A 17,803-nucleotide genomic window follows, 5' to 3' on the forward strand; every position below is an offset into this window, starting at 1 on the left:
TAGGGGGGCTCCTGGGACCATCTCCCTATCACCCAGGGAGACTAACATCATCGCTGCGGGGTCCGCTCCCTCGAACTCTTCCTCCCCCTCCTCTTCTAGGGCTACTGAGGTAATGTGGCGCACTGGGGGCCCTGCAGCGGCAGGCTTCTTGAACAAAGGGCATCGGGGGTCATTGGCATAGTGCCCTGGTTGCTGGTAATGGAAGCAGGATTGGCTGACTCTGGGCCCTGGCTTAGCTGGGGGGAACCCTGCGCGCGCTGTGGGAGGCGAGGTGCCGGGCTGGTTTCTGGGGGGGCTGCGCGGGGATCCTACTTGGGATCCCCTCTGTCTATTCTGACTCCCCCCTCCCCTCTGGCGGGAAGATCCCTGTTCATTTCGGCCAGAGTCTCCCCCGGGCCCCCGGGGTACTCTGGTGCTCACCCAGCGATCGACCTCGACGGCCAGTTTCCGTGGGTCAGCCAACTTGCTGTCCAGGAGGTGCTGTCGGAGTTCCACAAAGCAATTCAGGGACAAATGTTCATACGCAATGAGGTCGATCAGTCCCTCGAAGGTGGATACTTTGCTGCCCTTGATCCACCCTTCCAGGGCCCGGCTGTAGAAATTTACATATTCTACCCATGTGGTGCCGGGGATCTTCTTGCATTCTCGGAAGCGTTGGCGGTACATTTCTGGGGTGAGCCCGTACCTTGTGAGGAGGGCCTCTTTCATGTGGCTGTAGGAGGTCTGTTCGGCAGACGGTAGGTCGAGTAGGGTGTCTCTCCCCTCACTCAGGAATCGACCCCACAACCCGGCTCCCCATTCTTTCTGCGGAACTCGGTGGGAGGTCATGGCGACCTCGTAGGCCTTGAACCATTGCTGGATGTCATTGTTTTTGTAATATTCTTTGACCACATCCTTGGGGATGTGGACCTTGGGTTCCACCGGGGGAACGGACTCTCGGGTCACTGCTGTTCGGTTGTCTTCGTTCCGGGCCTTTAGTTCTATTTCCAATATGCTGCGCTCGTGCTCCAGCTGGAGCTTCTTTCTGTCATGTTCTCGCTGGAGTTTCTTCTCCTCCAGTTCTCCTTGCAGCCGCAGCTGCTCGATGGCTAGCTTTTTCTCGGCCAGCTTGAGTTCTACCTCCATCTTCAAACGGGCTAGTTCTAGCTCGTGGCTTTGGTCGCGTTCTCGGTCGGTCATCTCTTCTCGAGATAGACCTCTCTCTGTGCTGTGAGTCCGCGTCGGGGACTCTGCTCTTTCTTGCTCTGGGGCGTGGGTTTCGATCCGGGGGGCTCCCCCTCCATCGGCTTCTGTCGGTGCTGGAGGTTGGCCTCCGGTCTCCATCCAGGCTGTTAGAGCTTGTTGAAAGTCCTCTTTGGTGTTTAGTCCCGTTGTCGGGATTTGGAGATTTATGCAAAACTGCTTCAGCTGCCGGTGTGTATAATCTCCCAGAAGTTCCCTCTGGAAGGTGGTTTCGTCGTTGGTGATGCTCATGGTTGCTCTTCGTTCGGGTAGTGTGTCAGTGCTGTACGATCCCTAGACGTAGGTTCTTATCCCGACGCTGCCACCAATGTTAGAAGGGGCGATCTCAGAGGGCCAGGTTATGATCACCCCGACACCCCAAGACCCACCTCTTCCGCAGAACTTGCCAAGTCTTGATTGTGAGGTCCTCACCGGGGAGGACTTCGAGTCTAGGATCGTACACACGGAGTTCACACCACACCATGAACAGACACCACACCGTTGGATTCAAGTAACAAGGTCTTTATATAGGAAATAAACGAAGGAAGCACTCTTTTATACACAGGGGTCAAGGGACCACAAAGTCTTGGAGGATTCAGGAAGGGGGAAGCGGGACAGTCTGTTAGTCTCTGGGTCAGTACGAGGCGTACCCTACGCACAGCTCTCAATCCTCGAGCCGGGGGATACGGGAGGATGGTCGTACTGGCTGCCTCACCTCCGTCGAGTCGGCTTGGTCGTGATGGTGGTCTCGATGGTCCAGCCGGACCAGAGTACTCCTCGAGCCGCGACGGGGTCAGCAGGGCTCGATCTGCAGAAGTTCGGGAGGAGCCGCGACAGCGTCAGCAGGGCTCCGATGGTTACAAGTTCAGCTTGAGCCGCGACAGCGTCAGCAGGGCTCCGATGGTTACAGGTTCAGCTTGAGCCGCGACAGCGTCAGCAGGGCTCGGGTGGTCTTAGAGATCGAGCCGCGACAGCGTCAGCAGGGCTCCGATGGTTACAAGTTTGGCTTGAGCCGCGACGGCGTCAGCAGGGCTCAGGTGGTTCAGTTCCTTAAGGTCTTTAAGGCGCGGAAGGAGCCGCGACAGCGTCAGCAGGGCTCCGAGGCTCAGGATGAGTCTTCTTCGGGTCAGCCGCGATCAGATCAGCAGGCTTCAGGTCCAAGATACAACTGCCCGCTAGTTGTCGGGCGGGCCCAGTTATAGTCCTTTGGCTCTTTGATCTCCGGACCCTCGCAGGCAGAGGTCTCCTGCCCGGGGGGGCTGGTAATTGGTGAGGTCCGGCGGTTGGCTCTTTGATCCCTTTGAAAGATGGGTCCGGGAATTCCCAGACGCCCAGCGGGTCTGGAGCCAGCACTCGTGGAGGCCAGAGGGGTGATCGAAACTGGCCCACAGGGGAGGGCCAAAGGTGTGACAGAAACCAGCCCCTCAGGGGAGGCCGGAGGTGCCATCGAAACTCCCTGGCTTATCTCACTCGGGGAGCCCTTTACCCCCCAGCCGGGACTGGCGCGCCTTTGGAGTCTGGGTTTCGCTGGGGCCGGGGTCACGCTCGGCCCAGGGAGACAGGGATGTCGGGAAGGGAAGATGGCGTCCGGGCCTTGTGGGGCATGCACTAACGGGGAGGCTGCGCAGGGGACTCGGGGTACAGGCCTACGCTCACAGGGTGTGGAGGGACAGAGATGAACCACGCCACGAGGCCGGGTCCAACAAGAACGTATTCTACAATACTTACGAGACTCCCCAGCGCAGATCATTGTCATCCAAGAATCACATCTTTTAAAAAATGAGGCCAACTCAATACTAAAAAAACAAAAGTGGATAGACAAATTCATCAGCACTGACCACAACGCCAACATAAGAGGAATCCTCCTAATCTGCAAAAAAACTGCAAAGGTGCAGATTCTTAACTTCAACGAGGACAACAGTGGAAGATGGCTTCTAGTTAAGCTGTCTATCAATGGGTGGGTGTGTAATCTAGTCGGATATTATGGTCCCAATATAGATGACCCGTCCTTCTTAGAAATAGTCAGGAACTACTTAATGACCACTTCGGACCCTATAATATGGACAGGGGACTTCAATGTTATATTGAACCCAAAACTAGATAAATCCACTCACCACAGCAGATATAGAAGTCATCCTCCTTCTAAAGCTAGACAGTCTCTCAAAGGGATTATGGAGCAAATAGGTCTGGCAGATCTATGGAGAGAAAAGGCGGGCACCAAACAAGGGATATCCTATAGGAACTTAAAATATAAACATACCTCAAGAATCGACTTTGCCTTATTCAGCTATTGCCTCCAAAACTCTATATCTAGTATTAAGTATTTACCCTCCCACCTATCGGACCATTCGGCTCTCTTATTTATGCTAAAACTCCCAGATCAAATTAAACATCCCTCCTGGTCATTCGACCGCACCATTTTATTGGAACTGGAGGAAGTGACATATTTAAAGACCGAAACTAGTATGTTCTTAGATATAAACTTGTGCTCAGCCTCTCTTGATACGGTTTGGGAGGCTCTAAAAGCATACTTGAGAGGTTGTATCACAAATAGAGCCTCCTACTTGAGGAAAATTTATACACCGAAAATTCAAAACCTTGAACTAGAACTAGAGAAAATCGAGCAGAGACTCGAGGCCTCAATTGGGTCGCTTCAAGATCAAAAGAACATGTCTGATCTGAGAAATCAGCTAGAAAATATACTACAAGAGAGAGTAACAAAGAGATGGGAGGCGAGCAAAATTTCAAATTTTGAATTCGGGGAAACAGCGGGCAAGATCTTGGCTTGGAGGGTCAAAGCAGATCAAGCCAAAAGTCATATAAGAGGAATCAAGGCTGAAGGAGAAAGTGAGCTCAGAACATCGAACCAAGAAATTAGTACAGCCTTCAGGGAATTCTTTGAGAAGATATACAGGGAAGATATCCCTGACAACCAACAGACAAGGGATATATGGTTAAATCAGATACCTTTACCATCCCTTTCACTTGCACAACGCGAAGGGATTGAGATGGATATCTCCGAAACAGAAGTAAGGAAGGTCATCTTGTCACTTAAACATGGTAAAGCTGCAGGTCCTGACGGACTCCCCGGTGAACTTTACCGCATCTTGGTTGATGAAATTGTCCCTACTTTAACGATCCTCTTCAATGGCATTTTGAGGGAGGGATACGACCCCCCTCGATCATGGAGCGAGGCCACTATAGTATTGATTCCCAAACCTGGCAAAGACCCAACCTTATGTGGGTCATATCGCCCAATATCATTATTGAACAGCGATTATAAGATTTTTGCTTCCATCTTATCATCTAGAGTGGGTTCGGTAGTGGGGGAAATTATACATCAGGACCAGAAGGGATTCATTAAAGGTCGCCAGCTTTCCGATCTAACGTACGATCTAGTGGGGGCAATTGACATCGCCTCATCCTTTTCCCTTCCGCTGGCAACACTCACCTTAGACGCGGCTAAAGCCTTTGATAGGGTAAATTGGCCCTATCTCAATGACGTACTGAAGAAGTTTAACTTTAGGGAGAAATTTTGTCGCACCATAGAACTTATGTACAACTCACCAGCTGCACGGCTCCTAATAAATGGTACATTGTCTGAAGCATTTGGGATTTCGAGAGGCACTAGACAGGGCTGCCCGCTTTCCCCCCTCCTCTTCAATCTGTACATTGAACCTAAGACGTGATGTACTTATTCCATCTTTCAGATTTGGGGAGTGGGAAAAGCGGGTAGCTCTCTATGCAGACAACATTCTAATTTATACTTCGGACCCGGAGACTACATTCCCAGAGGTAATAAGGAGAGCCGAAGAGTTTGGCCGCATTTCGGGCTATGAGATCAACCCAAGCAAAATGGACATCATGGCTTGGAACATTCCTGATTTACAGCTAAACGTAACCAACTCAATGAGATACCTGGGTATTCGGGTAGTACATGACGTCGGCAAAATCGCTCAAGTCAATCTCGAGAGAGTGTCTAATGAAAGCAAGAAACTGTTAAAATCTTGGTCCAATCTTCCACTGACTATCCTCGGTAGAATAAGTCTGATGAAGATGTCCATCCTTCCTAAATTTACTTTTATTTTCAATACCATCCCTCTCGCATTCGATAATGTAGCCTTGGAGAAATGTCAGAGAGAGCTTAATTCCTTTGTTTGGTGCTATAAATCGGCAAGAGTGGCTTGGAAGAAATTGAGAAGGAAGAGGCAAAAGGGGGGACTGTCTGCAGTATTATGCGTGGGCATTTCAACTGTCTCATTCAAGAATGCTCTTAAAAGTCCCATCTAATACATCTATTGGTCTCATGTTTAATGCCATGCTGACTGGAGCCGGTCTACCAACTAACGGCTACATATTTAAATATGGAGACCAGAAATACTTCAAAAAAGTGAAATTAAAAATTCTTATGTCCCAAGCGAAGGCCTGGTCACATATAAGGAGGAAACTAGGCTTGCCATACTACTCTAACTTTGCACCCATTTGGGAATCTCCGATATTGCCGCTTTGCCTGGAAGACAGGCTTGCAATCCCGTTGAGAGAAGGAGGAATATCAACAAGGGGAGATTTGTTGGTAGGCGAATCACTGAGGCCCTGGGAGGAGTTACGGGACCAACTGGGTTCAGAGCTTTCGAGGTTTAAGTTTTTACAATTAGACAGTTGGTTCAAAGCACTGGCCAGGTCAGGGGTAACACTTGGGAAGCGTAGCATCACTGAAGAGAAATTGGTAGTACGATCAGGAGGGGGCAAAGAAGTCTCGCAGTGGTACTGGAGCCTGTTAGAAGAGATAGACGGAGAATTCACCCTCCCGGAACAACTATGGGGCACAGAACTCCGGGCCCAGAATATCGAAATCTGGCAGAAATCCTGCACCTTGTTATACAAGTGTGTTAAACCTGCATGGCTTAGGCGCAACCACTTTTTTACGATACATCGAGCCTACTTTACCCCTCTAAAACTGTCTAAATTCATCCCAGGAAAAAAATGCAATAAATGTAATTACATCGCAGCTTCGGACATCCACATGTTTAAAGAATGCCCTAGCCTAATACAGTTCTGGAATGAAGTAAAGCAACCTTGGACTCCATTCTCAACATCTCGATCTCCATCACACTTCCCCTGATTATATTTGGATGGGACAACAGCATAAAGGGTCATGCAAGGACATTTCTGTTTTATGCAATACTGCTTGCAAGAAGAGAGATATGCAAGGTTTGGATTGAAAAATCGGCACCAAGACATGCAAATTGGCTATCATCTCTGTATGCAAACTCTAAAACAGACATGTCGAGATCAGGTGGTCCACGCAACCGGGCTTTCTGGAACTTTTTGGTTCAGTGGAGACAGTAACCGGGGTTTTTTTTTTTTTTTTGTTCATAGCAGATCTTGTTATAGTAGTGTTGTCTGTGCATTTGGATACATGTTATGGTGTTTCTTCTTTGAGTGAGAGGTGAGTGAATCCAAGGGATTCAGTCCGCACTGCTAATTTGCGCGTGTAGCCATTTAGGTTTACGTTAGAGAATCTTGTGTGAATTCAAAGAATGTTTCGCATTATTGACAAACAGGAGAAATTCGGTCTTTGGGGCGGTTAGCATTGGGTACTTTGTTGACATCCGTGTTTTGATGCATTTAAAGCAGGCCTTTAGTTACTGTATTTCATTGGTTGAGATTTTAAGATACAGATGCGTTTTGTCAGCATACTGCTGGATCTTGATGTTGCTGTCTGCAAGGTTACCTCCCAACGGTTCCACATAAAGGCTGAAAATGATTGGTGTGAAGATAAAGCATTGGGGGACTCCGCAGGTGATGCAGAGAGTACGAGATCCAGAAGTTTCTATTTTCTAAGAGTTGCTGTCTATTGCTGACTTAGGAGGTGAACCATTGAAGGATTGTGCCAGTGAGCTCATGCAAGTGTTCAAGGTGTGGATCATTGCTTGATAATTGACAGTGTTGAAAGCTGCAGAAAGATCAAACCGGATGAGGAGGCATGGGTCCCTTTTGTCATTGAGGTAGAAGGCTCATTAACTACTTGGAGCATTGTTATTTCAATACTATTGCGTGCCCTGAACCCCAATTGACAGTCTTGAAGTAGGTTATTCTTACTGATTTTCTCCTGTAGCTGAACAGCGATTGCCTTCTCGATGATATTTCCAACAAATGGAACTTGTGTTATAAAATGGAGGTTGGCATTGTCGGCTGCGTCTTGTATCAGCTGCTTTAGCAGCGGGAGGATCTGTCTGGTCTTGAGGCTCTCTGGGAAGTTACCCTGGGTGATCTTAGACTTGATGGAGAAGGGAAATGCATCATCGTAACAATTATTAGTTGCGAGAGGTGGAAGCTCCACTCAAATAATAAACACAATCCTTGTCAGCATGAACCACAAAAGTCATTTTATAAACCTGTGCTTAACCCTTGCTGTGCCCAGCTTGCCGCAACAATCTGAGACTTAACATAGAAGCAATGTGCAAAGTGCAAAGTATTTATGCAGGACTCTAACAGTAATGAAGTAAAAACACTAAAAATGACAAAAATCCAATCAGTAAAATCAAAATTAGGACTTTTGAAAGTTTTAGGTAAAATAGAACAAAAAAGCATGAAGAACCACTCGCGGGTGTATGGTCGCATTGGACAAGATCAAAGTCACATATTCAGGGCAACCATGATGGAGTTTGGGTCAGATACAGAGACCAGGTTTATTCTGGTGAAGCGTTTACCCTCTCACAGTCCATGGTCAAGTGAGGAGCGTCAGTTGTAGCTTCAAGTTGGCAGGAGCCATGAGGAGTCTGTTGTTTGTGTGAAGAGCAGATCACCGCTGGAGCTTCACGTTGGCGGTCAAGCCGCAGTCATTATTTGATGTGAACCGCCGGCCATTGCTGGATATTCATGTTGACGTGATGCATGTTGGTTGTTGCTGACATTTATGGTTGTAACAGATGGTCATTTCTTGCCACAAAGAGTCCTCCGGCGGTTGTGAGGAGCCTAAAACGTCTGAAAATTCAACCATAACTTCTTTTTGAGACAGGATAAACACATTCTGGTGGCAGCCAAGAGTCCAGGACCTGGGGGCACCTTTTGGGGATCAGAACTTACTCAAGAAGAGGCCAGCAGCACAGCTCAGACAGGTCCGGGCAGGTCCAGTTGGTATTGGTTAGCTAGGTAGTTGCAGGGAAGGCCTCTGGAAGCTTGTTGTGTCCCTTTAGTTCAAACAGGAGGTTCCTCAACTGTCCATTGGAGTCACTACTGGAGATTCTGTATTCAAGGCAAACAGGTCCATTCTTGCTTCGACAGCTGAGCAGTCCTTCTTGTGAATCTTCCACAGGATTGTTCTGATGAGAGGTTCCGAAGATGATATTCTTATACCCAGTGCCAGCCTGTGGGTAGGAGATGCCCCACCCCTTGTCTGACCTTCCAGTTTTCCTAGGTTTGATTACAAACTGTCTAGGGTAACAAAGGACAGGTAGGTCTAGATGTGAGTTACATTTGGCAGTGGCAGGGCAGGCAGCCTGTGACGTCAGGAAGGGGGCAGACATAGCCCTCAGGCTACCCCTTGAAGGCTCAGTACAGCTCCCCAGAACATCCTGATCAGGAGAGGAACACCCTGCCCTACATTCAAGGCCCTATTGTCCCCATGTCTGGAAGGAATACACAACACACCACAGGAGAGCAATTCATAGTCATGTGACCAAAGACACTAGCTGAGAGGCACATTTGGTTCAGGCTGAAAAATGTCAACTTTCAAAAAGTAAATATTATGCAGCTGGAATGCACTCTAAGATTCTAGTTTAAACATATTAATCACTTTTACAAACTTAAATGAAAATCATGTGTGCACCAGGTGAGGGGCTCTGCGGGTCACCTGATTCAAAATGAAAAGAAATAAACCCAGAAAGGTTTCCAGGAATGCCCAGTGCACTACAAACAAGCCACTATCCAATGTACACAAAGTTATCACAACAATTCTTAGTATTGCTCAATGTCTTCAATTGTAAACAAAAGTAGACCAAACAGTTTTCAATGAATCCAGGATTACAAATCAATTCTTCCAAACATGACATCAATTGTAAACTGCTTTATTCTTGATAGATGCAGATGGAAGTGTAATTCCAAGTGGCAAACAAAACAGCTTATAATCAGCGTAAACATAAAAACTTCACATATCCCAATGCCTTTCGGGCATTCAAATCAGCCCTTCGTCAGGGGAATCTGCAATTTATCTGTTGGACTTGGCCCTTCTGGCAGGTTCACCCCTGTACTTTTGGCATTGAACTCTGAGATAAGTATAGTGATTTCTGATCTTTGTGCACTTTAGCATTGTGGCGCAGTGTAAAGTGCGTGCGCTCTCTGAGTGCATGTGTGAGATTGGCCTGCCCTCCCATAGGAATGCATGGGGGATATGTGTGTCCATAAGAGTTCCTGATGGGTGGGGAGTGCAGGGTTGAGTTAGGTATGTGCGGACTCATGTGATTAAATGCTGCGCGATGATGTGCACGGATGTATTGTATCTAGTGTGGAAATGCCGCTTTCAGAAGTTGAATTCAAAAGACAGTAATCCTTGAGGATTTGTTCAACCTAAACCATTTCTTGTTTCAAATTTGTCATATACATGAACGAATACTTCAATGTAACACAAGGCAAGGTTGTTTTTTGATAATATTTCTTTTTATCAAAAAATAAAATCTTATTTATTTTTGAATTTATAGTTTCAAAATAGTTTCAAATACTATAAATTGAAAAATAAATAAGATTTTTGGATAAAAAGAAATATTATCAAAAAACAACCTTGCCTTGTGTTATATTGAAGTATTCGTTCATGTATCCTTGGGGAATAGTGGGTTGCCCTGTTTGTTGTTAGACTTCCAGAAGTTGGCCTGTCTGTGCAGTGAATGTGATTTGACTGTCTGGCTTGTGATTGGCTGAAGCTGGCTGGTGTGCCTGGCTCCAGGAGTCAGGATGGGTCTGCCCCGGTGGTGAATGGAGAGATCTGCATGTTGATGTGAGGGAGGGGTGCACCTGGCACCTGAATAGGGCTGGGCTTTCCCTACACAATGCTGGCTCTGCCCCCTGTGGTGCGACTGATAAACCTAGCCTGTCCTGTAAATGGAGAGAGGGTCTGAGCACAACAGAGTGCTCCAAAACCCGCTACGTCTGGTTTTCCCCCACCCTGCACCCTGGAGACAAAGGGATTCTGTGTATAAAAAGAGGCTGTGACCTCATGTTAAATGTTCTTGTGTTCCTACTTGAATCTACCAGGGGCGTGCTGCTGCTGGGGCCCAGGGGAAGGCTTGCCTCCCTGGGCCCTGCCCAGCCCCTGGATTGCTGATGGACTTTGTTGCTGGAGGACTTCATTATTTGCTATTCCTGGAACCCCTTTGGCCTTTCTTCCCAGCCTCCAGGACAAGATGGGAGCGCTGGGCTCCTGTTCCTCGTGGCCCTGTGAGAGGGAACCCCCAGCGTAGGGATTCCCCCATGGCCCCTTCATCGCAGGTGCCCACCCTGCATTATGCCCACATGTGATATTGCTAAATTACGGGTGCCTACCCCTTTATGCCGCTTATTTAATTATTTTTACTGCGGGTGCCCAGCCCACTTATTAGTGTCCTTAATAGGTGCCCACCCCGTTTCTACTTTTATTTTATACCTCGAGGGAGCCTACCCCTCATTATTACCCCGACGAGAAGATGCCGCCACCGCGGCAAAACCGGAAGCCAGGCCCGCACCCGCCTGACTGTGGGCGGGGCCTGGAGTGCGTACCTTCCGCTTCCCCCTGCCTGGGGGAAGCCATTACCCATTTTTCCAGTCTCCCATGTGGAGAGGGAGACAGGAGATGCTTCCAGCCGCCAGCCTGGGGAGAGGAGTGCTGTTGCCGGCAGGCGGGGCTCCTGAGTGGAAGGGAGAGCCCCGCAGCCTAAGAGACGGCTGCCCGGAGCCTCGCAGGGCTCTACACTAAGTCCCGGTTCCGAGATGGGGGACCGGGTGAAGACCGTGGAAAGCGGGCCGGGCACCTTGTGAAGGCGGGGCTCTCATGTGGTGAGAGAGCCCCGCAAAGCGCTAATGTCGCACCATAGAGAGGAGATCCCCGCTGCAGCAAGGTGCGAGGTCGCGCATCCCGCCGGTGCCTCTACCCGAGCAGCCCCGTCCTGCAGAGGGCTGCTCCGACGCTTGGCTCTGTTGGTGTCTCGGGCGGCCCCACTTGGTAGCGGGCCGCCCCGCCGTTAATCTCCGCATTTGAGGGCAGTTTCTTTTGGCATGTTGAGCGGCCCCGGAAGGCAGCGGGCCGCTCCACCGTGATTCAAGGCATTTTGTATTTTGAGCCTGCGAGGCTCCCACGTCGTGTTTGGCCGCATTCCTTGGCGATTCAGAGCCCCGTGGCTCCAATGTGATTTGGGGGGCATTTGTGAGCATCCAGAGCCAGAGGGCTCCAACGTGGCTCATTTATTCCCAGGGCTACTGAGAGCCCAGGCCGCATTCCTATTCCCGGCTGCCCAGCACTTAGTGGACAGCTGCCTCGTTTATGCCTATTCTCTGCACATCCTTCTCTTTGCAGCCTGAGCAGCCTGCCCTGACTTTGCTGGACACAGGGCGTTTCAGCCCCTGAGAGGCCAAGTTGGCCTGGGGACAATTTCATGTGTTGTGCCCTTGGGTGGGGTACATGTTTTTGCCTCATGTGATTTTTGCACAAATGTGATACTTGCCTACTATGATTTATGCATAAAATGCAAATGCCTTTATGCCTACACCTCTAAATGTGTTTATGCTTAGGAGGTTGTTTTACCAAGTATAGTTATGCTAGTGAGTTCATTGTTCCCTGCGTGATATCTGCCTAAGGTGGTTAGGGGTGCGTAGTGTGTTCCTACCTGTTACCAGTGGTTACTGGTTGTGTTCTCCAATGATTATTTTGTGCTACAATTATTCTATGTCCTAAGTGCTATTTCTACAAAGTGCTAGTTCTACCAAGTGCTTATTCCTGTCAGTGGTCCATGTGGCCCTGTCCTACGTATATAATCCCCTGTAAATTCCGCCTGTGCCAGTGGCACAGTGTAAATTGTGTGTTTATTATCTAATGTGTTTGGTATAATACAAAGGCTATTTTTATATATACCCTTGTGTGGAGTTTCCTTTGTGGTGGGCCTTGGGTGTTGTTGCTGGGTTCGTGCGCAAGCGCTTTACACATTGCCTCCGAGATAAGCCTGACTGCTCATGCCAAGCTACCAAATGGGGGAGCAGGGGTTATCTTTGGCGGGTGACTTCCTTGCCTTGACTAGAGTGGTGGTTTCTGCCTGGCTTTGGCGCAGGCCTTAGCCAACCAGAAATCCCCAGTTCTAACATTGGTGATCAGCGGTGGGAAAAAGACTTGCGTTTGCGCTGTACCACAGCGGCAACTGGCTGCACCACAAAACTCTGCATTTTAGATAGTCACATGAAAAGGGATTATTGTTTTTAAGTTGGTTCTAAACATGTCATTTCTTTGGAAATGTGTTTCTTCTGCACTGTGAGTTGGGTGTCACTAGCTCGGGAGGGTAGATCATCCCCTAAGTGTAGTATGATTTTTCTGGATTCACCAGTAAGGGTGGGATCCAGTGGTGGCAGCAAAAGAGTGTCCAGTGCATGTGTTCCCCGTCCCGTTCCCGGAGTAATGGTACCTGTGTCATGTGGTGGTCAGGTTGAGAAATCAGGGGCGGTAGAAACTGTCTTACCAGTCTTGAGAGGGGTTTGGGGATGAATGTGTGATGCGCTGGATGAATGTGAACATCCCATTTCCCGTTCCCGGAGTAATGGTACCTGAATCACGTGTGGTCAGGTTGAGAAATCAGCGGCGGTAGAAACTGCCTTACCAGTCCGAGGGGGGTGTGTGTGTATGTATGAATGGTGTGTTGTGCTGAATGCATTGGTGTAAGTTCTCTGGGATGGGGAGCTTGCTGAATAATTTGTGTGAGTTCTCTGGGATGGGGAACTTGCTGAATACTTTGGTGTGTACTACTGTTTTAGCTCAGACACCTAGGTTACGTGTGATAAACTTTTCTCGAGAACGTCCGCCAAAATGGAGCCTGCCTTTGATTTCTGTGGTCTGTTTGGATACAGTATGTTAGAGTGGGTAAGGTTCTGTGAAGAGAGAGACATAGAGGTAGGAGTGGCTCCAAAAGGAGTGGATGAGTGTCTTCCAGCCCAGCGTGGTGGAAGAGGTTCAGAGTAGCTCAGCTAGGTCCCGGTGTAGGGGCTCACATCCTGTCTCAGAGGAGAAGAAGTGGGTGGGACTGCGTGTCTCCAGGTGCCCGAAACCCAGTCTGAGGGCCTGGATTGTTTCTTAAGGGAACATCAGGTCAGGGGCCTAGGCTGTAATAATAGGCTATTTGAGGAGGATCTCCCAGTGTCTGGAGAACGTGGAACATCTGTAAGCTGGGTTCCAGTAGTTCGGGTGTCTGGAAGTACCGCTCCAGTTGGGAGGGTGCAGAAGTCCAGATGGAGAGGTGCGAGGGGGAGGCCCCCCAGTGAAAGAACCAGTGGGCCTGGGGCCAGCCGGAAAGGCTGTGTCGCCGGGGAGTGACCATGGTGATGCCACTTCTGTCCTGAGTGACAGGCAGACTTGCTACATGACACATTAGTTAAGTGTCAGCCTCAAGGAAGTCCTGGTGCACCAGGCATCTGACCAAAGGGTACGTCCCTTGGTTGGGGAGCCAGTAGCCGGTGGTTTTGGATCTGGATGTAAGGGCAACTGTAAGTAGTGTCCTGAAGTTAAGATAAGAAATTTCTGCCTGAAGAGAAGGAACCGGGTAAGCTGCAGGAGGAATACTATCCCTGACCTGGGAGATTGGCCTGAAGTGGTTGCCTTGCTGCTGAAGGAGAAGAGAAAGCCGTAGACTTAATTTTCAACTTGTAGAAGTCCTGGTGCTCCAGGCATCTAACCAAATGGTAGCGTCCCTAGGTTGGGGAGCCAGGTTCAGGTGTTTGCCTGTCCTGGACGACAGGGCGACTGTAGCCAGTGTCCTGCCTGGTTTGTCTATCCCTGACCTGGGAGATTGGCCTGAAGTGGTTGCCTTGCTGCTGAAGGAGAAGAGAACCATTAAAGAAATGGGGTAACCCATAAGGTACTGGACCTGGGTATTACATCGATATTAAACAACAATGGTCCGAGACCTCTATATTTTATCATTAATTGAGTGGAGCTGATCAATGGGTACATGCTCCTTATTTGTGAATCTTAATTGTTAATTTGTTTGGAAATATAGAGGTCTCGGACCATTGTTGTTTAATATCGAAGGAGAAGAGAAAGCTGTAGAATTTATTTTCAACTTGTAGAAGTCCTGGTGCTCCAGGCATCTAACCAAAGGGTAGCGTCCCTAGGTTGGGGAGCCAGGCTCAGGTGTTTGCCTGTCCTGGACGACAGGGCGACTGTAGCCAGTGTCCTGGCCGGTTTGTCTTCCAGGGGTACCTTCCAGTTGGGAGGGTGCAGAACTCTGGAAGGGGTTCAGAGGGAGTCTGACCCCTGTGCATCCGCTGAATTTGGATTTCAGGTGGTAGACCAGTAGAGGGAGAGAGGTCCTAAACTGGTGGGAGAGTTGTGTTCTGGAGGGTGCTTCTCCTGGGAGAGTGCGCAACCCCAGAAGTAGAGGTAGGGTGGGCCATTCTTGCCGGTGACCTCTGTTGAGCCTGAGGGTGCGGTCCCTAGGTTGAAGGATCTGTGGTAGTTTGGAACTACACGGAGAAAGGGAGTGGAGAATGGCTATTGTATGCCAGGGGTTACCACCCCCTACTCTGGATTGGCAAGGACCAGTGGTATGTGGGTGGCCAAAGGCCTGGTCCTAGCCATGGACAAATAAGGAGTACCGGTGGGGTAGCCTAGTTTGGCATGAATTTATTTTTAATTTTTATGTGTGCTTGTTTTGTGGAACAACATGGCGTAGAGCCGGAGGGTGTCCCTGCAGTGCGGGCCCGCGTCCGTGTTCTATCGCCCAAAGCAGGGAAGTCCATCACAGTGGTGATTGGTCTGCCCTGCGTTTTGGCTGGAAGGGGGTTGTGTTGGACTTGGCCCTTCTGGCAGGTTTACCCCGGAACTTTTTGCATTGAACTCTGAGATAAGTATAGTGATTTCTGGTCTTTGCGCACTTTAGCACTGTGGCGCAGTGTAAAGTGCGTGCGCTCTCTGAGTACGTGTGTGAGATTGGCCTGCCCTCCAATAGGAATGCATGGGGGATATGTGTGTCCATGATAGTTCCTGATGTGTGGGGAGTGCAGGGTTGAGTTTGGTATGTGCGGACTCATGTGAATAAATGCTGCGCGATGATATGCGCGGATTTATTGTGTCTAGTGTGGAAATGCCACTTCTAGAAGTTGGCCTGTCTGTGCAGTGAATGTGTTTTGACTGTCTGGCTTGTGATTGGCTGGAACTGGCTGGTGTGCCTGGCTCCAGGAGTCAGGATGGGTCTGCCCCAGTGGTGAATGGAGAGATCTGCATGTTGATTTGAGGGAGGGGTGCACCTGGGTCCTGAATAGGGCTGGGCCTTCCCTACACAATGCTGGCTACGCCCCCCTGTGGTGCGACTGATGACCCTAGCCTGTCCTGTGAATGGGGAGAGGGGCTGAGCACAACAGAGTACTCCAAAACTAGCTGCGTCTGGTTTTCCCCCACCCTGCACCCTAGAGACAAAGGGATTCTGTATATAAAAAGAGGCTGTGACCTCATGTTAAATGTTTTTGTGTTCCTACTTGAATCGACCAGGGGTGTGCTGCTGCTGGGGCCCAGGGGAAAGCTTGCCTCCCTGGGCCCTGCCCCGCCCCTGGATTGCTGATGGACTTTGTTGCTAGAGGACTTCATTATGTGCTATTCCTGGAATCCCTTTGGCCTTTCTTCCCAGCCTCCAGGACAAGATGGGAGCACTGGGCTCCTGTTCCTCATGGCCCTGTGAGAGGGAACCCCCAGCGTTTGGATTCCCCCATGGCCCCTTCATCGCAGATGCCTACCCTGCATTATGCCCACATGTGATAATGCAAAATTACGGGTCCTACCCCGTTTATGCCGCTTATTTAATTATTTTTACTGTGAGTGCCCCCCGCCTATTAGTGTCCTTAACAGGTGCCCACTCCGTTTCTACTTTTATTTCATACCTCGAGGGAGCCTACCCCTCATTATTGCCCTGATGAGAAGATGCCGCCACCGTGGCAAAACCGGAAGCCAGGTCCGCGCCCGCCTGACTGGGGGCGGCGCCTAGAGTGCATCCCTTCAACTTCCCCCTGCCTGGCTGAAGCCATTGCCCGCTTTTCCGGTCTCCCATGTGGAGAGGGAGAACGGAGATGCTGCCCGCCGCCAGCCTGGGGAGAGGAGCGCTGTTGCCGGCAGGCGGGACTCCCGAGTGGAAGGGAGAGCCCCGCAGCCCAAGAGACGTATGGCCGGAGCCTTGTAGGGCTCTACACTAAGTCCCGGTCCCGAGATGGGGGACCTGGTGAAGACTGGGGAAAGAAGGCTGGGCGCCTTGTTAAGGCAGGGCTCTCATGTGGTGAGAGAGTCCCGCAAAGCACTACCGCCGCACCGGAGAGAGGAGATAACAACATAACATGAGTATTTGTAAAGCGCACGTTCACCACTACGGGCATCATGGCGCTGAAATAACAGATGCTTGTTGTTACCCAACTCAATGGTACTCATTTTATCGACCCCAAATGGATGAAAGGCTGAGTGGACCCGCCGGGATTTGAACCTGTGACCATGAGGTCGAACACAGGTCCCTGCAGTAGACGCATTAGTCCACTGAGCCACCAGACCCGTCAGATCCCCGCTGCAGCAAGCCGGTGAGTGGAAGCCGACTGGGGGGGAAGGTGCGAGGTCGTGCACCCCGTCGGTGCCTCTACCCGAGCAGCACCGCCCTGCAGAGGGCTTCTCCGACGCTTGGCTCTGTTGGTGTCTCGGGCGGCCCCACTTGGCAGCGGGCCGCCTTACCGTTATTCTCCGCATTTGGGGGCAGTTTCTTTTGGCTTGTTGAGCGGCCCTGGAAGGCAGCAGGCCGCTCCACTGTGATTCGAGGCATTTTGTATCTCGAGCCTGCGAGGCACCCACGTCGTGTTTGGCCGCATTCCTCGGCGATTCAGAGCCCCGTGGCTTCAACGTGATTTGGGGGGCATTTGTGAGCATCCAGAGCCAGAGGGCTCCAACGTGGCTCATTTATTCCCAAGGCTACTGAGAGCCCAGGCCGCATTCTTATTCCCGGCTGCCCAGCACTTAGTGGGCAGCTGCCTCGTTTAGGCCTATTCTTCTGCGCATCCTTCTGTTTACTGCCTACGCAGCCTGCCCTGACTTTGCTGAACACAGGGCGTTTCAGACCCTGAGAGGCCAAGTTGGCCTGGGGACAGTGTTATGTGTTGTGCCCTTGCGTGGGGTACATGTTTTTGCCTCATGTGATTTTTGCGCAAATGTGATGCTTGCCTACTATGATTTATGCATAAAATGCAAATGCCTTTATGCCTATACCTCTAAATGTGTCTATGCTTAGGAGGTTGTTTTACCTAGTATAGTTATGCTAGTGAGTTCATGGTTCCCTGCGTGATATCTGCCGAAGGTGGTTAGGGGTGCGTAGTGTGTTCCTACCTGTTACCA

The sequence above is a fragment of the Lissotriton helveticus genome, chromosome 7 (genome assembly GCF_964261635.1).
Source record: "Lissotriton helveticus chromosome 7, aLisHel1.1, whole genome shotgun sequence".
Lineage (NCBI taxonomy): Eukaryota > Metazoa > Chordata > Amphibia > Caudata > Salamandridae > Lissotriton > Lissotriton helveticus.